Source organism: Eptatretus burgeri, chromosome 4, assembly GCF_056783735.1.
Source record: "Eptatretus burgeri isolate ZD-2024b chromosome 4, Ebu_testis_v1, whole genome shotgun sequence".
Classification (NCBI taxonomy): Eukaryota; Metazoa; Chordata; class Myxini; order Myxiniformes; family Myxinidae; genus Eptatretus; species Eptatretus burgeri.
Window position 1 is genome coordinate 138,906,281 of NC_140964.1, and position 22,532 is coordinate 138,928,812.

At 45.9% G+C, this 22,532-nt stretch overlaps 2 protein-coding genes across 2 annotated transcripts in view; both read right to left on the bottom strand.

Annotated features, from left to right (window-relative positions):
• LOC147029227 (uncharacterized) overlaps positions 1 to 22,491 on the bottom strand; it is a 152,799-nt gene extending 130,308 nt beyond the window's left edge. The window contains 1 exon segment of the mRNA XM_085876470.1: positions 22,411 to 22,491. The gene's annotated coding sequence lies outside the window, so the exon portion shown is untranslated.
• The window catches only part of LOC147029228 (uncharacterized), an 80,357-nt gene that overhangs the window by 15,752 nt on the left and 42,073 nt on the right, over positions 1 to 22,532 (bottom strand). The window lies entirely within an intron of this gene.

Consider the following 22,532-nt stretch of genomic DNA (forward strand, 5'->3'; position numbering starts at 1 on the left):
AGGAGAAAAGATTGGGGTGAATTATATGCTGAATGGAACAAAAGCACACTTGTAAACCAAGCACAGCATGCCAAGTCTGAACATCATAACATATCCCTCACTGGAGGTGAGCTTTCAGGAACATTCTCCAAGCAGGATGAAGATTGTTCAATTAGTGCCACAGAGGGGATGGCTGAAAGGGATGGAAGATAAAATAATTTTGTTGTCTTTAACCTTCCTGAATCTTCTCCAAATATTTCCAAAGGTTGGCAGAAAGCAGACTTAAAGTCTGTGCAGAATTGATAGAGATCGGAACACAGGTGGGAGGAATACATGTGAATCATGTCATTAGGCTGGGGGGAGGGGGGTATTGGACATGATTAGAGCGTGGTCCTCGAGTAGCACTTGTTGAGCAAAAGGATATATCAACGAAAAACAGAGTCCTCCAATGCCTGGTGTTGGCTTCACGGTTAAGGTGGCTGGCTGAAGATCTTCGGGTCTTGAGTATGAGCTCCTGTCATCCATTGAATTAACACCAGGTGGGGTTAACAGCTTGTCATCCTTCTGAGGATGGCAAAATGAGTAGCAATGCACTGGTGATAGAGGGCACTAAATTAGCAGCACAGTCATGCCCCCAGAAAATGATGCAACCAGCAACCACAGGCTGCACACGACAGCTCGCTGCTTGTTCCGACAAGCAGTTCTCGGAAGAGTCTGGGTCGTTCCATTTCCTAATGATGGAGCCCACTGTGCTCTTGGGAACTTTCAACACTCCAGAAATTGTTTTTGACCCTTCCCTAGATCTGTGCCTCCTCACAATTCTATCTCGGAGCTCTACAGACAGTTCCTTGGACTTCTTTTTGCAGTTTCTGCTCTGGCATGAACTGTCAACTGTGGGACCTGATATAGAAAAGTGTTTCTTTCAAAATCATGTCCAATCAATTGAGTTTGTCACAGGAGGACTCCATTCAAGTTTTCGATAAATCTCAAGGATGACCAAAGCAAAATGGATGAACCTCAGCTCAATTTGGAGTGCCAGATCAAAGTGGTTGAATACTTTTTGACTCAAGACATTTCAAGCTTTTCATTTTTTATAAAATTGTAAAGATTTCTAAAAACATGTTTTCACTTCGTCATGACAGGGAATTTTGTGTAGATTGGTGACAAAAAAAAATTACATTTAATCAATTTTGCATTGAGGCTGCAACACAACAAAATGTGAAGGGGTGTGAACACTTTCTGAAGGCACTGTCTGGTCTCGAGCTGTTTTTATTAAATCTCCCTGAGATTGATGTCATCACTTCCTCTGTACATGCAGAGTGTTATCAACACCTGGCAAGCTTTGTCACTGCGTCTTGAGACCAACCAGAGAGTTGGTGTCAAAGCCACCCAATGCTCGCCTGTTTATACATTTATCGTTTTTAAGACGAGTCGAATAATATTTTGTTTAAAGCATTGCAATGAAGTCTGATCAAAATAATTTTAAAGCAAAAAAAGTATTGGTATATTGTAATCAGTAAAAAATAGTGGTAGATAAAAACATTAGAAAGGAAATAACTTGCAAAAAAACTTTAACATTTTCACGCTGACGCTCTCACCGGGGATATCGCAATCGCTGTCTGTTCTTTGAACAGGCGAGCTAAAAATGTGTTTTGCAAAAAAATTAACCCTTGATTATTCTTTTTGACGTATTCATGAACTGTTTCTTTTTTGTTTCCTAAAATAGTTTCTTTTTTGCTCACATCTGCTTTGTAGAATGTTTTTTTTTTAAATATATTTTTGCAATGAAAGGACATAAAAGCAAAGTGTCAAGTCTGTCTCTGTCTCTGTCAGCAAAGTCAAGGGTGGTATTTGCATGTCGAAAATAATCAGTGAGTGTGTCAGTGAGTACGTCTCCTCCATAACTCCAAAACCATGAAACCAAGTGGTACAAAATTTTGCATGCACACCAAGGGAACCCCTAGGGAGTGTGTGAATGAAAACTGGGTGTTGGGGTAAATTTAAACACTCCTTTTAAAGATAATTTAGGGGGTGCTCATTCCAAAACAAACAAAATGAACCTTACAGAAATGGTGGTACACCATCTTCGTCAGCCTTCTGCCACATCGCTGGTTGAAACCGGCATTTTCTTCGTCCTGCTCATAAACACCTCAAATTGAAACTACGATCACCTCTCATGGACTCATTAAAGTGCTGTCTGCATTCAAAATCTGGCTCCGCATTTGAGGATCCAATCTTGTGGACTAAATAACTTTCAAAATATGGAGTTAAATCTGAAAAGTAAAAGAAATCAGCGATTCTTTCAACTAAGTGTATTTATTTATTTAATAAAGGCAGTCATCCCTCCTTTTGCAGTGTCATCTTAATTCATACCTCGAGAGGATACAGTGTCACTCCACCGGGAACTGCGATACTTATCGGAAACCCAAAGATTTGAACAATGTTTTTAATTTACCTTTCTATGAAGAACCCAGATTGCATCAATTTTGAAGAGTTAAAGAAGTGTGGATGGAAGTTCTGGATCTGGCGAACATTTTCAGCCATTTGAACCAGAAGCATTCCCGACTCTGCAAGGCAGTTCTGAGATTTTAAAAAGAGAGCGAGAAATCCTTGTCGTATTCTGGATTGGCTTTGGATGCAAGGATCTGATGTCGTGGACTAAATAACTGTCAAAATCTGAAATGAAATCTAAAAATTTTAAGAAACCAGCAATTCCTGTAACAGTAAAATTATTTATTTATTTATTGATTTGAGGATATCGCCCCTCTTTCTGCTCTGTCGTCTTAATTCACACCTCCAGAGGACAGGGTGTCACTCTCGTGGGACCTGCAATACTTGGAGGAAACCCAAAGATTTGAAGGATTTGTTTCTTAAATTCCCTCTTGAAACGGGGAGGGGGGGGGATTGGCATGTTGGATCTGTCGGGAATTTGAACCAGAAGTATTCCCGACTCTGCAAGGCGGTTCTGAGATTATTAAAAGAGAGCAGGAAATTCATAAAGTATTATGGAATAGCTGAAGGTTCCTTTCTTCACCGCTGTTACGTCTGATCATGTGGTGTATATATGGAGTCACGTAGTTCCAGGCCCGTCACCAGGGCTCAGTTTTAAGGGGGACATATGAAGTGGATGGGGGGGGGGCACACTTATAATATTTAATGTTTTTGATAACCCGGTATGCTATTGTATTCATGCAGCATTGACGCATCTATACTGAGGTTGCCGTCGCATACTAACCAAATTGATCTCAGCTGGATTTAATATGATCCGATGTTTTGGGCCTAAAATTATTCGAATGCAGGAGAGCCACAACAAACTGGCACATTCACAATGCAGATATTCAATGATGAGACAATTGGCAGCAATTAACGTGCACTTATACAAGGTGTTGTCAAGAATTGGCAATAGAAAATGAATATACCAGAGATACAATGACTAAACGGGGGAAGTTGGCACCGGAATCAGTGCACTTTCAAATAAGATACAGTCGGCTATGACCTGCGATCATCACGAGAAACTATCAACAGCAAATACGACCAGCCTGAAGATACCACAAAGTCCGAATTTAAAGCAATTACACAGAGGTAAGGTTATACACAAAGCACTAGATATGGGATATGCAAAGCACCAAACACAACATTCAACTTAAACATCAGAAGTACTGTTGCGAATCTGGAAGCCATGAACACTCAACATTCAGGTTCCTCTCGCTCAGTTATATCGGTAAGTACGTGTTTCTAGTTAGAATCCCATCCTGTGTCTAATGGGAATTACATACTTGTGCTGCGGAGTTATTTTGATGGTCAGGGGTTTGTTTTTTTTTACATCAACAATCAACTACAACAACACCAGCATCACCATCACCTTCACCTCACTTCCTGCCACCATCCTCCACCGGCACCATTGCACCCGTGCGTGTCAGCACGTACGTGGGCTGTCTGCAGTGATGGTCGTCATGCCCCCCCCCTGGTCCAATCAACGGCCTTGGCGCCCGTTTTGGCCAATGACAGGGCGACGAGCGCATTTTGCATGCCAAAACCGTCCAGTGAGGGAGAGCGGGGAGGGAGGAGTGTACCCCCCCCCCCTGCACAAGGGTGAATAAGGTTGCGGCGCGATCAGACCAAGAGGAGAGTTTTTCGTTGTCGGGACAAGCGCTGAACGGAGCTCTGGAGTCTGGTGGCGGCTCGCTGGCGCCTAGTTCTATCATCGCCTCTCGCTGTTGCCTGGTTCTATCATCACCTCTCGCTGGTGCCTGGTTCTTCGGACCGCATTGCGACGCTGGTCTGGGGCACTCGTCTCGTCGAAGACCGCACGAGGCAGGAAGCGTGTGTGTCCGGGGCCCTGTCTGAAATTAGGAATTAAATAAGTGCACTCGCTGTACATTATTTGCCTTGCATCTCTTATTAGTTGCGATAACTCTGCCCTAACGTGCTTCCCTCCTTCCCCACCTACTGTTAATAAATACCCTATTTGTTAAATCTATCAGCTCGTCTTTGTGTTTCTTTTATTGGTTTAACACGATGCGTGTTGGGAAACGAGCAAGGCCGTTGTTGCCATAATTGTGTGCATTTGGTCCGACGGGACTTCGGTAATCATCCGCTCGGGTTACACATGGTTCGAGCCTGCATATGGCTCATCCCGTACGAGTGCCGTCGAGGGTGTGAATACTCAATAGATCGCCACATGCTCCTTTAGGTATTTTGAAGATTGGCAAGTAACCCTGTACCACATGGTTGAATTATTGACGTTTCACGGTCCTGTGAGGGACCCGTACCTTTCGGAGTTCTCCGGAGAGGTACGATCTAGATTCTGGGTATTCGGTGGAGCCAACTCGACTGCTCCATCTCGCGGTCATGCTCGCCGCCGATACGCGGCCCACAACAGTACAAAGCAGCCGACCACGGCGGGTGCTGAACACAACTACAACCGCAACCACATGCACACATGCATCACCAGCAGTCACACACACAATCTGAACTCCTCGTATAGTTTTTATACTGCTGCACTCGCTGTTAGAAGATCTGCAGGCAATGCGTCTCGGTGTGGAATCTTCTGAGGACCTTCCCCTTCCATTCATTCAGGGATTTGCGTGTGAGGTCTCTTTCGAAGGCCAGCCGTACCAGTTGTGCCTTGCGTGCATGGCGCATGGACAGTCGTTGGTCAGTGAAGACATTCCTCAGTATTGAGAATGAGTTTTCACATATGGCAGTGGACTCACCAAGTGTTAGTCCAAGTCTCATAGCAGTCACAACACTTGGCATGGCTTCCATTGTTTTGTGGTATCTTGAGAGGAGTTTTTTTGTTGTCCATCTCTCGTTTGGCTGATTTGCAACCACACACTTTGTTTCACTGATGGTTGACTTTGTTAATGTCATGATGTGCTGGAGCAAGTGGGGATCCAAAACCGTGCCATTTTCGGGATTCAAGGCAGCGAGTGAACGGGTGAGTTGTGTGTTGCACTCACTGGAGCGCTGAGCGATCTCTCCAAGCACAGTGTCAATTGCGTTGTAAAAAACCATCTGCAGTTCCGTCTTGTCCTGTCATCTCCAAAACTACAAACCGTTCCAAGTTCTTATTCGTTGTGAGTCTCCGTTTTGGTGGTGCAGGTGAAGCAGTGTGAGCATCGTTGGCCTTGTTCCACAGATCAGTGAACTCATCCTCAGAGCGGAGTTTCTTCATGCACTTTGTAGCACTCGCCCCCAGTTCCAACCCCATTAGCAAGTCCATGTCCTCTGCCTGCAAGAGTCAGTTAGGGCCATCTAACAACATCAGCAGTTTTTGTATAAAGATAGCAATGAACATGAAGGCAGGCCCAGAGACTTCCCGCAAAAGCCCAATTGCCTCCATCCTCATCTCTGCACCGCAGGCACGTTCTGCATCAATCTCCGACAGTAAGGATGTGATATCCTTAAAAGATCCTATGATCACAGACACGGTGGCGAAATGTCCCATCCACCATTGATCAAGAAGTCGTTTTAACCGCTCACCTTTTTCTGCACAGCAACAGTGGGCTTTCTAAAGAATTTGTGTAGGCAACAACAAACCTCGAGGACATCAGTGACAGCTTTCTCTGCTTCCAGTGCTTGGATAACTCCCAGATGGAGTTGATGATTTAAGCAGTGCACATAGGGGATTTCTCTTTCAAATATCTCTTGCAACAACTTTTGCACCCCACCATGCTTACCAGCCATTACCGACACCCCGTCGTACACCTGACTTAATATTTTTGATGTGGCAAGTCCTGCTTTTGTCAGCTATGCAATTATTAGGTCCGTCAATGTTTTTGCCTCTCCAACGTCGGCTGCAGCTATTGTGAGTAGATGCTCTGTTGCTTCAGTTGATGCCGATACAAAGCGAATGATGATTGATATGTTCTCACATTCAGTGGGGTCCCTCGTCCCTTCCACCTTGATGGTAAGCCACGATGTGCCTACTTCTTCCACGAAGGCATCCGTCACAATATTACTCAATGTGCAGATCAGTTCATTCTGCATTTCCGGACTAGTATAGCTTGCGTTTCGTGTGATATTCTTTATTATTTCGGCTTGTTCGGTGTCTTTTTTGAGTGTGCAGTTTAAAAGCGAGAGAAAGAGCCCACTGTGCCCGTCTGACATATCCTTAAAATTATGAAGGCTCCCTCTAAAAAGTAACTGATTTTCTGCGATAAATCCCACAACATCTAGAAGAGCAGACACATAGTACCGGTTTCTATTTAGCTGGTCAGCATTGAGGAGTGTGGAAATCTCCTTACCACAATCAATGTGCCTCTCATTCTCCTTCCACCTCAAAACGCAAGTTAAATGTTCCTTTGAAGTTGCGTGTTTGTGAAACCCCGTCTTTCTCAACGGCATGTTTCCAATTCCGATAGCCTCGCACTGTGAAAGTAGAGTCCACTGGGCCGCGTGCAGTGTTAAACTTCCGAAATGGATCGCAGAATGCTGCATCTGTCTGCATACTGTATGTCTGTATTCCAGTCATTCATTAGTCTGGTACCACGAGGACACCAAAGAGCGACTCTTGTTCTGAAACAGATGGCCAGGTTCTACCGCTGGAGAACAACTTGATTCGGTCTCTCACTTCCAAGATCATGAGGAAGTGGCTTGACAGTCACAGCCGATCCCGAGGCGGCCGCCGCCGAGCGTGGAAACCCGGCTGCCTGCACTGGGATTCCAGCCGCAGAGCTAACGTTGCTGGCTTGGCCAGGTTGGCCAGCTTCTGTCGATATTTCATCGACATGATCGTCTCCTCCTACTCCTCCAACTCCTCCCAAAACATGTCTTTAATCATGTTCTATATTTTCGTCAGTTGCATTTTTCCTTTTCTTCGCCATTTTCGTATATCCATGTCTTTTTCTATTTTTGCGAGCTAGCGCTCTCCGTAACTCGTCCCTCGTGACTCGTGTCACTAATCTCGCGACTCACGAGATTTGACGGTTGACTGTTTTATTTATTAAATGATGCATGCACCAAAAACAGGTTTTATCTGCATAATTTAAAATGTAAGCACGATTGCAAACACATATTTTAAATTTTTATTCTAAAATTACTTTTGAAAGATGGAGGTTTGTGAAGGTCACGCAGTGCACTTCATCTTTAATTCTGCAAATTTATGTCTTTTCCTTATTCATATTATGACTATATTACATTTATTCCTAACTTAAGGCCCTGTCACACTTTGACGATTTAGCCAGCGTATGCCGACGTATGAAAATTTGTCTAAAACGCTGGCACACGTCAAATACGTGATGGGTAAGTTTTGTATACGTTAAGAGCACGCTGGTATACGTCGGAGAATGCCGAGCTCGTCGACAAATTTTAAGCATGCTTATAATTTTTTGATGTATGCCAGCGTACGTCTCACACGTTCCGCATATGCTGGCCATAAGTTGTAGGCATGTTACGCGATCGTTGACACACATTACTTGTAAGTTACTCATAAAGGGGCTGTCACACCTTGACGTTTTAGCCAGCGAATGGCAAGGTCTCAAAATGTATGTAAAACGCTGGCATACGCTGAACTATTGATGTTTTTTTTAAGTTTTGGGCCTATAATAACGTGTTGGACGTATGCATAACGTATTAGTAATGTACACAGAACATTTTAATCACATATAGATAACTTATAGCAACGAATGCTGAGCGTTTTGTCGGCGTTCACAACCAATGCCCAACGATAGTCTAACTTATGCATCGCGCGGCAGCGTATCGCCGACGATCATGTGGCGTATGCTAATCATAGGCTGCGGCCCCGACGATTCAAATCATAACCGCACTAGACATCGAAGTGTGAAGCCGCTGTCACAACTTGACGTTTTAGCCAGCGTATGCCGACATATGAAAAATTTGCCAAACCAAGCTGGCACACGTCGAATACGTTATGGGTAAGTTTTGTATACGTTAAGAGCACGCTGGCATACGTCGTAGTTTTCTGGCACAAGTAGTCATACGCCGAGTACGTCGAGAAATTTTCAGCATGTTTAAAATTGCTCGATGTACACGACGTATGACACACGTTCCGCATACTCTGGCATAAGTTGTAGGCACGCTACGCAATCGTTGACACACGTTACTTGTACGTTACTCAAGTCAAAACACATCGACGTAATGGTTAGCATCAGTGTTCCAGACTCGCTGTTTTTTTTTTTTTTCTTTGTTATGTCGGTGATGTTGACACTTCAATTTCTAGTGCGGTTATGATTTATTGTTGAGTGGCAGCCTATTAATTATATTATATTATAACCGCACTAGAAATCGAAGTGTCAACATCACCGTCATACCGAAGAAAAAAAAAAACAAGTGAAATCCTTCAATACAGCGCGTGTGGTGAAGAAAATGAGTACACTCATGTAAAAAATATGCAATTTATGCTTTTTCAGTTGAAAAACAATGAAATAGCGCACTTAATATTTGAAATGTAAAAATCTTGTTATTATTGTGATAAGCACCTTTATTTATAACAGAAGGAATGAAATCGTTCGATACAGCGTGGCAGGAGGCCGCAAAATAATGATAGCATAAGAAGAACTTAGCTTTCAGCATTTGGCGATCGGCGCGAAATGCGATGGTGGGTGGAAATGACGTCTTTCGGCGCGAAATGCGATGGTGGGCGGAAATGACGTCTTTCGGCGCGAAATGCGATGGTGGGCGGAAATGACGTCTTTCGGCGCGAAATGCAATGGTGGGCGGAAATGACGTCTTTCGGCGCGAAATGCGATGGTGGGCGGAAATAACGTCTTTCGGCGCGAAATGCAATGGTGGGCGGAAATGACGTCTTTCGGCGCGAAATGCAATGGTGGGCGGAAATGACGTCTTTCGGCGCGAAATGCGATGGTGGGCGGAAATGACGTCTTTCGTTCGTTCGTACATGAGAGGGGGGCGTTTCTTGGTTTTTTCCCGCCAAGCAATAAATTAAATGGTTTTCACAAAAATAACACATTAGTTTCACAAATTTCCATTGAAATACTCGGGTATTTCCGTCAATTCTCGCTATTTCCGTCTCGGTTACGCACTGCATCTACCGGACGGCCGTCATTGGCTGTCTGGAGGCATGTGGGGGGGGGGACAGGGGACACCAGAGACTTGGTAGACACCGGGGACATTTCAAACTCGGTGAAATTGTATACACCGTACGCGCTGTAAAAAAACCAAGGAGTCTGGAACACTGACGCTAACCATTACCTTGACGTGTTTCGACTTATGAGTAACTTACAAGTAACGTGTGTGGACGTGTGTCAACGATCGCGTAACGTGCCTACAACACGTTACTCATAGGTAAGAAATAAGTTTCGGGTACGCTAAACATTACCTCAACGTGTTTTGACTTATGAGTAACTTACAAGTAACGTGTGTCGACGTGTGTCAACGATCGTGTCACGTGCCTACAACTTATGGCCAGCGTTATGCGGAACGTGTGAGTCATATGCTGGCATACGTTGGAAAATTTCAAGCATGGAAAATTTGTCTAACACCTCGGCGTACAAAGATGTATGCCAGCGTACTACGGAAAAAAGCCAGCATACTACGACGTATACATACTACGACGTTCTCTTAACGTATACAAACTTACCCATAACGTATTCAACGTGTGCCAGCGTTTTAGCCAAATTTTGCAGACGTGGGCATACGCTGGCTAAAACGTCAAGGTGTGACAGGGTATGATGATGATGTTGACACTTCGATGTCAAGTGCGGTTATGATTTGAATCGTTGAGCAGCAGCCTATAAATAGGCTATGCCGCGTGATCGTCGGCGATACGCTGCCATATGCTATGCATTCATTCGACTATCGTTGGGCATACGTTGTGAACGCCGACAACACGCGAAGCATTCCTTGATATAAGTTATCGAAACGTTCTATGTATGTTACTAATACGTTATGCATATGTCCAACTCGTAATGAATATGCCCAAAAATGGAAAAAAAACATCAATAGTTCAGCGTACGCCAGCATTTTTCTTACATTTTGGTCCATTGCCATACGCTGGCTAAAACATCAAGGTGTGACAGGGCCCTTAAAACCAATCAGGTAACCTGCTTAATAGGGCCTCCATATCCAAGACGCTGATTGGCTATTCCTTAAAACTAAATTATCCACGATATATACAGGGTGTCCCAAAGAAATGTACTCACTCTTCAAATGATCAGAAATGCGTTATTTATCGACTTAGAAACAAGATCAATGGTTCAATGTATAAATGTATAAATGCATGTTCACAAATGTTCAAACTGATGACCATCACGTTCCAAACACAGCCGATAACGCAGACCAGTGGATTCAACAGTGTTACGAATCCTTTCATTTGGAACTGCAATACATTGTCTTTAAATTTCCTCTTTCAGCTCATCGATTGTTGCTGGTTTTGAGCCGAAAACCTTGTCTTTGAGATGTCCCCATCAAAAGAAGTCCATTGGAGTGAGGTCTGGGGAACACGCAGGGAATTCAACACTACCTCTTCACCCAATCCATCTGTTCGGAAAAGTTGCTTTGAGATAGGCCCTTACATCACGGTGGTAGTGGGGACATGCTCCATCTTGCTGAAAGTAAATCTCTTCATCACCAAATATCTCTTCGACACGTGGACCGACGGATTCCTGCAGCAAGTTTAAGTAAATATCCCCAGTGACAGTTTGGTCAAAAAAGAATGGCTCTAGGATGCCCAATGCTGATATCACACACCACACAGTAACCCCTGGTAAGTTTAAATAGTGTTCCATGGTAACATGCGGATTTTCAGCCCAGTAGGTGCAATTGTGTCGGTTAATTGAGCCATTTAACTTGAAGCTGGCCCCATCGCTCCAAACAATTTTGGATGGAAATGCTGCATCTTCTTCGCCTTTGCCCAGGTACCACTCACAAAATTCAGCTCTCCGGTCAGGACCGTCTTCATTTAGAGCGTGGATTAATGTTGGAATGTAACTTTTCCAAGTAATTCGCTTCAAAATGCGATGGGCGCTTGATTTTGGGATTCCTGTCTCAAGAGCCATTTGTCGTACAGATTTCCGTGGGGATCGGTGGAGGGTTTCCAGCAATTGATTTTCCTTTGCAGGGGTGGTTGATGACTGTGGTCTTCCTGAAAGCTACTTATGCATGTCATGCACAGTTCAATCTGTTTCAAACTTATCTTGGATGCGAGCAATGGTGCGTCGCGTTGGTGGATCTTTGTAAAAATGTCTTCTAAATTGTCTTTGCACTTCCATGATGTTTTCGTGCTTCCAGTGCACTTTATGATAAATTTTCTTTCTTCAAAACCGAGTCGTACTTCTGCCATTATTAGGGTCAATTTGATCTGAAAATAAATGAAAAATTCAATGAGTTATGAGGAGCCAATATGTGAGTACATTTTTTGGGACACCCTGTACATATATATATATATATATATATATATATATATATATATATATATATATATATATATATATATATATATATATATATATATATATATATATATATATATATATATATATATATATATCTATATATACACACATGTATATATATTGTTACGGTTGTGGAAATTCGCATTACACCATAAAGGGTCCTCAGGTGAGATATATCGGGAAGTTCATGTGTCGTTAGCCCAAACCCGTTGTATAGAGGGAATATATGTGATCCATTCGGGCTGCGACGCTTCAGTTCGCAGTTTTTCTTTGGCTATTGTTAATTTGGTGTAAGAACAACAAAGAACATCGCCACAACCAACATCTCAACGATCACGCCATTCACTACACGACGCCACCTGGCACAACAATGCAACCACATCTTGGCCACTCGCCATTCAACGAGCACTGTGCGGGCGCGTGCAAGAAAAAAAAAACCAACAACGCTTGTGGGGTTTTCCCGCCTTATTTCCCCGCCTGATGCTTCCGCCTGAATCCCCCCCACCACGCTTGGTGTGAAGGGGAGGGGTGGGGCAGCTCGCTCCCGATTGGCGGATGCACGGCATGAGGCGGTCGGAGTGGGGGCACGCCCCCCTTCGAGAGCTTTCTGGAAACGCCTCGAAGGGAGGTGGAGACAGAAATGGGGCGGGGCGCGGGGCGCAGCAAAGGGTGGAGCCGGCCCCTACAAAAGGGTGGTCGTGAAGAGTCGTTTTTGGTTCGTTGTTCCCTTGTCCCGGTTGGAAGGAAGAGGCTCTTGGTTCGTTCAAGCGATTGACAAAAGGCGTGGACGTGAAGGTCGACGAGAACGTCGTTCCTTTTCCTGTTCCCTTGTCCCTGAAGGGGAATTGTGGAGAGTTGCAGTGATCGTCCCTGGTCGGAGGTTCTGTTCGTTTGTCCGAGCTGTCGGGCGGACGACACGTGCATGCACGCGGCACGAGCTCGCGGACCACGCCGGAGGGACTCGGAGTTTCGGTTGCTAAGGACTCGACGCGCTCAGGGAAGTCGCGACTTCCATTTCTTTTGGGTTTTGTGTAAATGTGTGTGTGTGGCGCCAGTCTGAAAAGTAGAACTGTTTAAGAGTTGTAAATAATTTTATTCGGTTGTAGCTCTGCATTGTGTCCCTGCTTCCTTTTGACTGTATGGCTGTATATACGTGCTTGTGTGTGTGTGTGTAATAAAGTGCTTGCTTGTTGAACTGTTTCCCCATTTCGCTGCGTCTTTTTCCCTTGTTTGAAAGTTCCATCTTGCATCACGTAAGGGGTTTATAGTGGGTTTTAAAACACCCGGTAATTAATCGGAACTGTCAGGGCTGATGATAACTCCACTCGGTTATCCCTGTAATACGGAATGAATCGCTTAAGCAGTTCGTGTCCGGAGTCAGCCTGTGGGGTGGTCCCTTCCCTCGGCAGATTACCCGTGCGGGTACTTAGGTATATCGACATTCGGCGATTCACCCTATTTCGCGCGGGTAGACTGCGGACTGGGTGGTGGTGGGGTTAAACCCCCACCCGTGACTGGTTTCTGGCGGTAGTCCCAGGAGGGTCACGACTGAATTGTCCGTCCGGTGGGCGACGCGGTCGCGATTCGAGTTACGTGGCCGATCGCACGCCGGACGGGCCAGAATTCGCAATAATATATATATATATATATATATATATATATATATATATATATATATATATATATATATATATATATATATATATATATATATTTACTGATTTCCGCCCGGGGGCGTGCGAACGACCGCGTTAAACCAATAGCGGCCGCTTCGCCCACCGAACGTGCAATCCAGTCGTGGCTTTCCGGATCAATGCCGAAAACCAGCCACGGGTGTGTTTCTAAGCACACCACAACCCAGTCAACACTCTACCCACGCTACAGGGTCAATCGCCGAATTGTCGATATACCTAATTAATCGCGCGGGTAGATTACCGAGAGATTGTACCTCAACGGGACCGCTTAGAAACGAGCCGCTTCAGCAGCTCGCTTCCTTTTGGGATCACCGAGCGGGGTATTATCGCGCAGTCCCGTTGGACCCAATCACTTTACCGGCTATTTAAAAACCATCTATATTCCGAGTGCAAGATGGCAGCTCAATTAAGGAAAAGACGCAACGAACGGGGAACATTAAAACAATCACATTTATTTACGAACAACACATCAGCATGTATACACAATGATGCAGTCATGCAGGTGTGCAAAACACACATGCAGTCATGTATCAATCAAGCAAAAGTAATGCAAAAGAGCTACTACCATCTATCTATTATGTACAGTCACTTATACAGTTCTACTTGCGGACATGGCGCCACACCATTCATTCAAAAGCAAGGAAAAACCCCAGGAAAGATGAGGGGTAGACTGGACCTCTTTGGGTCTTTATTGCACGGAGCCGTGTAGACCACAGAGGCTCCGCTTGTTAACTTCACCTCGCTGGGGCGACCCGCAACGTCCCGTCCCTTAGGCTGCTGTCGTGACCGCGGTCCGGCCCAGGCCTCGTCTGACGGCCCGGTGATTCGGGCCCAGCCGACAACGCCTCAGAGGAACAAATGGGCCTTCTGCTCTTTCCAAGTTGATGCTCTCTTTAAGAGCCCGTCCGTCCCTCACGCTGCTCGGACTGTCCCGAAACCCGATCACCTCGAACCGTTCGCTGCTGGCTGGCAACCTCTCCACGTCCCACACGAACACACCGTGATGTGTCGCACGGCCGGCCTGATGTGTTGCCCGCTCCGTCTCCTCGGCGAACCCAGACTTCCTCTGGACTCGAGCTCCGCTCCTCACACCGCTCCAGATCCCGACTGACTCCTCTCCCGGATCAACTCGACTGCCTGAACGGCGCTCTGCGCGCTTTTTATAGGGTTCGTGAGGCGAGATCTGATCTTCGCACTCTCACCTCTGACCCCCACTGGCTCCGCCCCTCTCGCTCTCCTGATCCGAATTCCGAGGCGAAGCTTGGAGCGAGCAGACGTGGTAGAAATCATCGACGCTGAAGGGAGAGCGGACGTGGTAGGAATCACCGTCGCTAGGAACAAGGAAACCACCGTGTTTGTTTGCAGCGATCTCACCGTTGCCGGCGCAAAGATGGCGGCGCCCGCGGAGTTGAAGGTGAAGCGATGTTGTTCCGTTGTTGGGTATTGGGGGAGATGCGGTTTGGGAAATGGTGGCTGTGGTTGGCGTTGTGGAGAAGGTGGTTGTGTGAGGTTGGTGGTGGAGGAGGTGGTTGTGTGAAGGCGCTTGTGAGAGCGCTGTTGGTGGTGGAGGTGGTGGTTGTGAGCGGTTGGTCCAAAATAACGATAGTAAAAGAAAAACGGCTAACTCAAAGATCACAGCCCTGATCACGAATATATCCCATTAGACAACGGTGGGGAAATCTACATGAACACAGACTTATCGGCATAACTGAACGAAGGACCTATATGGTGCTCTGCGAATTTCCACAGCCGTAATAATAATAAATATATATATATATATATATATATATATATATATATATATTGTTGTGGTTACCAGATTCGCAAACCACCATTCAGGTCCCTTAGGTGAGGTATCTCGGTAAGTGCATGTGTAGTTAGGCCCAAACCCGTTGTCTCGTGGGAATACATGTCATTTATGCGAGCTGCGACTCTTCAGGATAGCCGTTTTTCTTTTACTATCTTTATTTTGGACCAACCGCCATGATCACAACCACAACATCAACCACCAACCACAACGCCGCTTCACCACAACCGCCACGACCTTCCCGTCACACCTCGCAACCGTAGCATCGCCACCGTTTTTGCCCCGCTGTGGGTACCGGTGTTGGACTCATGCAGAACGCGCGTCGAACAGCGTGTACAAAATCACGGATTTTCTGCTTCAAAAACGGATCAAAAACGACACACGCCCACTTTTTGCCGTCCAATCGGTGAGCGAGGGGCGATTTGGCCCCGCCTCCAGAACGAGCGATATATGCAAATTTGTGGATCAAAAAGCCTTCACGCCCACTTTTTCTCGGGCCAATGGGGAGCGAGGTGAAAGGTCAAAGGGAGGGGGTCAAAGGCGAAGTTACGGGGGGATAAAAGGACGGTGTTCGTCAGTCAGAGGAGAGTCAGCAGAACGAGAACGAGGAGTCGGAACGGGAGAGTCGCAAACGAGAACGAAAGAAGTCTGGAGCCCGAAGCCTGCAGTGGCTGGAGAAGCTGAAGAGAGTCGGACGAGGGGGTGCTCGCGTCGGTGCCAGGAGCTGCACGCCCGAGGGAGGCCGGCAGCGCGACCTGGCCGAGGTGGAGACGCACACCAGGGATAATAAAGATCCTCTATACCCCGAGCATCAGCAACCCCCTCCTGTTTCCCCCCGCGCTGAGATAGTGCGACCAAGGGGGCCCCGTTCCCACCCCCCTGCCAGGCACTGTCCACGAGGCCCGCGGGTTGCGGGGCCATCGCCGCTCCGCGTCTCATCACCAGACGGGTAGGCCCGACCCGGTCTCGGCCTCAGGCCTGCCCCATTCTTGGGGGATTTTTTTTTTTTTTTTTTTTTTTTTTTTTTGTATACCTTGGTCGAGGCTCGTATGAGAGCTAACACACAACTCACAGCAATGAGGCATGAGACAAGAGGGGCGGGAGTGGAAGGGACAAAACATTGGGGAACAGACACAGGTGAAATGTGGAAGGGAGAGGGATGGGGATGGGACGGGGAACATGGCGAGGGGAAGATGGACATTAAAGGGACTTTCAGGAAGGAAAGCAGGAGAATTGAAGGAAGTGGGCTTGGGTGGATTATCGGGGTAGAAAAGATCGAGGATTTGGATGGGGGAAGATAAGAGGTGGTGGTGAACAGCTGTTTTGAAAGCCTGGAGGGAAGAATGGGAAAGAATAGAGTGAGGAAGTTTATTCCAAAGGCGGGAAAAAGAGGAATGAAAGAGTGAAGATGAGCAGTGATTCGTGATTTTGGTAGTTTTACCAGAAGGGGGTTGTTGGCGGACCTTGAGCGCCCTGTGGAAATGTGGTGGGGACAAATCGCAGAGAGAGCAGGGGGCAAGGCTGGAGAGGAGTCGGTAGAAGACAGAAAGACCACCGACCAACCTGCGGTGATTGAGTGAGAGGCCCAAAGACTCAGCTTCATTGCGGGAGATGCCAATGATCTTAAAAGCCCTGGTTTCGACAGCGTGAAGTCGAGAAAGGTGGGAGGCAGGAGCACCAGCCCAGAGGGGAGAGCAGTACTCCATCAGGCTACGGACAAAAGCTTTGTAAGTGGTCAGGAGCTCAAGAGGGCCGAGGAAGGACTTTGCACGACGGAGGATTCCCAGTCGGCGACTGGCTTTGAGGCAAGGTTGGAAATGTGACTTTCCCAGGAAAGGTCATGGCAGATAGTGAGACCCAGAAGCTTGAAAGAAAAGACTTCTTCCAGAGGATTGTTGAGAAAGTGGATGGGGGTTTTGTAAACGGTCCTTTCGAAGAGACATAGTGAGAGTGTGAGATTTGTCTGGATTGAAAGACATGTTCCACGTGTTGGACCAGTTTGTGATTTTATCCAGATCTGCAGTGAGCGAAGAAGCTGCTGCTTGCCGGTCTGAGGGATGACAGATGGTACGGCAGAGGGTGGAGTCATCGGCAAAGAGAAATAGAGGATTTTCCAGAGAGTCCGAGAGATCATTGATGAAAACCAGAAAAAGAACAGGGCCCAGAACGCTACCTTGAGGAACTCCAGCCTGCACAGGAAGAGGGGATGAAAGAACTCCATTTAGGGCCACACGTTGACTGCGACAGGAGAGGAAGTCTGCGAGCCATGAGTGGAGATGGCCTTGAATACCATGGGAAGAGAGTTTGGTGAGTAGGGCAGGGTGCCAGACTGTGTCAAAAGCACGTGATATGTCCAGGGATACGGCTCGGATTTCCTGTCTGGCATTGAGGACCTCCATCCATTGATGGGAGAGCAGTAGCAGCATATCTAGGGTAGAGTGACCTGGTCTGAAACCAAATTGATGATTGGAAATCAAGCCATTGGAGAAGAGGAAGGATTTCATGTCTGAAGCGATGATGGATTCCATAACCTTGCTGATGATTGGGAGGAGGCTGATTGGTCTATAGTTACAAGGATCTGTTTTTGCACCTTTTTATGCAGGGCAGTGATGTTAGCAGATTTCCAAGCAGATGGCAGATGACCTTGGGAAAATGAGAGGGTGAATAGAACAGAGAGAGGGTGAGCAAGAGCAGAAGAGCAGGCTTTGAGGACACGTGGGCTGATGCCGTCTGGACCGGTTGCAGAATCTGACTCGAGGTTTGAAAGCAAGCTCTCCACCTTGTCAGGAGAAAAGGATACAGAGTCCAGGGACAGTTGGGTGCGACTGGGTAAAGTGGGTAGAGATAGTGATGGGTTTGGGACACAAGATTTAGCTGCAAACACCGAGTTTAGACATTCAGCTTTATCACGTGTGGAATCAGCAGTGCGGCCATTTGAGGTAAGGGAGGGATGGAGGGGGGAACATACACCAGAAACAGATTTGATTAAACGCCACCAGGATTTTGAGGAGGGAGAGAGGTTTGAGAGTTCAGACTTGAGATGAGAAAGATGTTGTTTTCTGGCTCTCCTGAGGGTAGATACACACTTGTTCCGAGCTTTGTGGAAAGAACTGAGATTGCCCTCAGTTGGGTTTGCTTTCCATGAGGCAAAGGCAAGTTGTTTCAGGACAACTGCCTCGCCACAAGCTTCAGTAAACCAAGGGCGGGAGGAAGGGTAAGACAACTGAACACGAGAGGGGATAAATCTGTGCATGAGGGAGAGCAAGTTTCTTTGAAAGAATTCCCAGGATGAGTTGATGTTTGAGAAAGTAGTGATAGGAGACCAGTCTGTAAGTTTGATGGCTGCTCGGAGACCCTGCCAGTCGGCTTGAGTGAAATGCCAGACTCGACGGCGGTGAGGTGGTTCTCTGATAACAGCCAGAGAGATGTCCACTTTAACAAGGACGTGGTCAGAAGAACCAATTGGAGCGAAGGAAGAGCAGCAGATATTGTCAGGGAAATTTGTCAAAATCAATTCAAATCAAAGTCAGGGAAATTCTTTTCCTTGGTTTTGGGTATGTGTTGTCGGCGCCGTCTGTGAAGTAGAATTGTATAAGTGTTGCCGTGTGCTCGGTAGTCGGTATTAGCTCTGCACTGTGTTTTCCATTTTATGTTTGCTTTTTGTGTAAATGGAATTGTGTTTTCTTTTTTGTGTGCATTTGGTGGAATTGTATTTGTGTGCTTTCCGTTCGTCGCGAATAAATGTGCTTTATTGTTGAACTGTTCTCCGGCTTCGCTTCGTCTTTTCCTCCATTGAATCCCCATCTTGCTTCACGTAAAGGGTTGGTAGTGGGCTGAATACGCCCGATAATTAATCGAACCGTCGAGGTCGACGATAACACCGCTCGGTTATTCTGATAGTACGGAACGGGTCGCTTAAGTGGCCCGTGTCCAAAGTCGACCTGCGGCGAGGTGCGATCGCCCGGTCTACCCTCCGCGTGGGTACTTAGGTAGTTCGAATTTGGCGAGCAACCCTATCCCACGCGGGGGCTGATTGGCTCGATCGCGGTGAGACCGAAAGGTCCACCCGTGACTGGTTCCCGGCGTTAGTCCGAGAGGGTCACGACTGGATTGTCCGTCCGGTGGGCGACGTGCCGCGATTCGAGTTACGTGGCCGTCGCACGCCGGCGGGCGCGAAATCCGCAACAATATATATATATATATATATATATATATATATATATATATATATATATATATATATATATATATATATATATATATATATATATATATATATATATATACATGCATATATATAACCACCAACAGCAACGACATTGGACGCGAGGTCTTGTGGCTGTCTGTCGTCTTGGCTGCTGCCGTTGGTGCTTGCATTATCTTTTATCTTGTCGGCTTGGACTGTATTGTCTTGCCAATTGCTTTTGGAGATGCGCTGGAAAGTGCACACTTATCTCTTGACTGTTATTCAAAGAAGGACATTATTAAAGAACAGTTTATCCAAGAAGGCCTTATCATTCACCACGTTGAACATCTGGAATAAGGGTTTTAGTTCACACAGGTGAACTCTTAAACAGCAAGTGGTTCACAGTGGGCACTCGTCCTTAAACACCAAGTTGTTCGCAGGGTGCAACAGGGCATAAATGGGTGGCGTACAAGTGGGGGGGGCAGATGCGCCGGGGGGGGGGGCACCAGATGCGCCGGGGGGGCATTGCACCCAAATGCCCCCTCCCTTAGCAACAGGCCTGCATGGGTCTGAAAATGCCATAAAATTTAAAAAGAAAAAGATCTCTCCAACATCATTAATGAAGTGACTGTTGGTATTTGCAAGTGCTGAGTTTTGCAATTTTGAGAGACATACGGCGTGGCCCCACGGTGTCCATACGTATTTTTTTATGATAGGGCAATGCCGAGTGAATGACGTGGTGAGGTGAAGTGAATGACGAAGTATCACGTCAGCAGATCGATCATGTGTGGTGACTCCGAATTGTTTTAATTCACAGGCAAAATAAATAATAAAAGTGTGTGTGTGTGTGTGTGTGTACGTGTATATGTGTGTGTGTGTGTGTGTGTGTGTGTGTACGTGTATATGTGTGTGTGTGTGTGTGTGTGTGTGTGTGTGTGTGTGTGTGTGTGTGTGTGTGTGTGTGTGTGTGTGTGTGTGTGTGTGTGTGTACATGTGTTGAGATCCAGGTGAGGTCCACAGCGATTAAGGTCAAGCTTTGTTCATCACCGATCTTGGGAGAGAAGGTTTTATTTCACATCAGACATATGCATATGGAGACAACAGGCTTTGAACACAATAGTCCACCCAGCCTAATCCTCTGGTGAGCTGTCTTTCGGCACTGCCTTATATTCAGTTTACTGCGACCTTTGAATGACTGTGTGTCAAAGAGGATTTATTACCATCCATTAATTTATTGCATTCTCCTGTCAGTACTGCTGATAAGAGAGCACAGAAAGTGCAGAAACAACACCCTTGATTCCTTAAGGAATTTTAAAAGGTAGCCTCCTACATGTTGTTTAGGCCTTAACAGTTCTGGGCAGTGGTCCAACAGATTCCAGGTAGCTCAACTGCCCGATTAGCAAGGTCATTCAAACGGTCGACAAGGCCAGCTGTGTTGTAACAATGTCAAAACAAGTTTCTTGACAGTGCACAGATAAACATTGGGAAGATTTATCCTTTCCCTCTTTCCAATTGAAACTCAAGAGTTTTAACCAAACACTAGTAGACATGTTTGGTTGCTGTTAGAGTACATACAATCCCCGACACATGTGTATCATCACTTTAATATGTGTGTATATTCTCCAATATAATCACAACATATATTTTTACACACACACACACACACACACACACACACACACACACACACACACACACACACACACACACACACACACACACACACACACACACACACACACACCTAAATTCTCTCACACAGATACACCATGAATTACCACTTTCCTGGAAGATAAATTTCCAGGTTAATCTCGTCCAATCATCTGAGAAACGAGATTTGTGCTTTGATGGGAAACGGACACGATAATGAAAGGAGGGGGGAAGGGGAAAGCGGGATATTGTGGTGGGGAGGGGAGGATGTGGGGGAGTGGGGACTGTGTTCATGACGTTCCCAGTGAGTTATAGAATTCCAGAATAATTTCCCTGACGAGTCCAACATCCCTGACACGGAATGTCCCCCGAAGATTAACGAGGAATGTTACATTTTAGACCCACACGATGTTTGGGAGTTTTTAGATGATGAATCAGGTTTTTATCTCCATTCAGGTGATGAAGGTTAAATATCCCATGGAACAGGTAAAGTAGGTAATCGTACCTTGTTTCACCTCCTCATTTCGAGATAAAATTGGATTTACAAGTTGATAATAAAAGGTTTCTGGTAGTTTTATAGTTAAAAGGAAGAATGAGGTTTAATCCTCGTTGTACGAAGTTTCGTGATGATGATTAATAAACAACGCGGTGAGCTTCATACTTCACGCGTGCACGTGAGAGAATAGGAAACAACAACAACACAATACCCCTGGCTATTTGGAATCCGTGTCGTTGGCTATGACCATTTTGCTTCCGTTTTTGGTTTTTGTTTCCGGTTTTTGTCATGGGGAATGACGCATGCCGGGACATAAAGGCATCGTCGGAGACATGAAAGACCCAAATAATATCAGACATGGTGTATATTTCCTCCACTGATTTTAATAAAGATATCTCCCGCATCATCAGAAAATAATTTTTAATCGTGATTTACATTATTTGATCGCTGATCCTGAATCCAGGCCGAAGTAACCGGAAATTGCGTATACAGTTGTCAACAAGTTTCAGGTAAAGTCAGAAGCGAATGTAAGAAGAATTCTACGTTCGCTTCTCGACTTTTCCGATTCCATATTAAACAACGTGGTGAATAAAACAAAACGAGTGAAAAACACCTCATTAAATCAACAACCAAACACCTCAACAAACATTGAATAAAAACTCCTTTAACTTCCCTTCATTTCTGTCATGAAGGAACAGAGAATTATTTTATATTTAAATTACCGTTTCCCTCTCTCTCTTTGTCCTCTTCACATCATTTCCTCCCCGACCACGAGGACCCCGTATGGAGTGAACAAGGGTCACAGGAACATGAACCCGGAAGTTCTTCCTCCGACTTCCGGTTA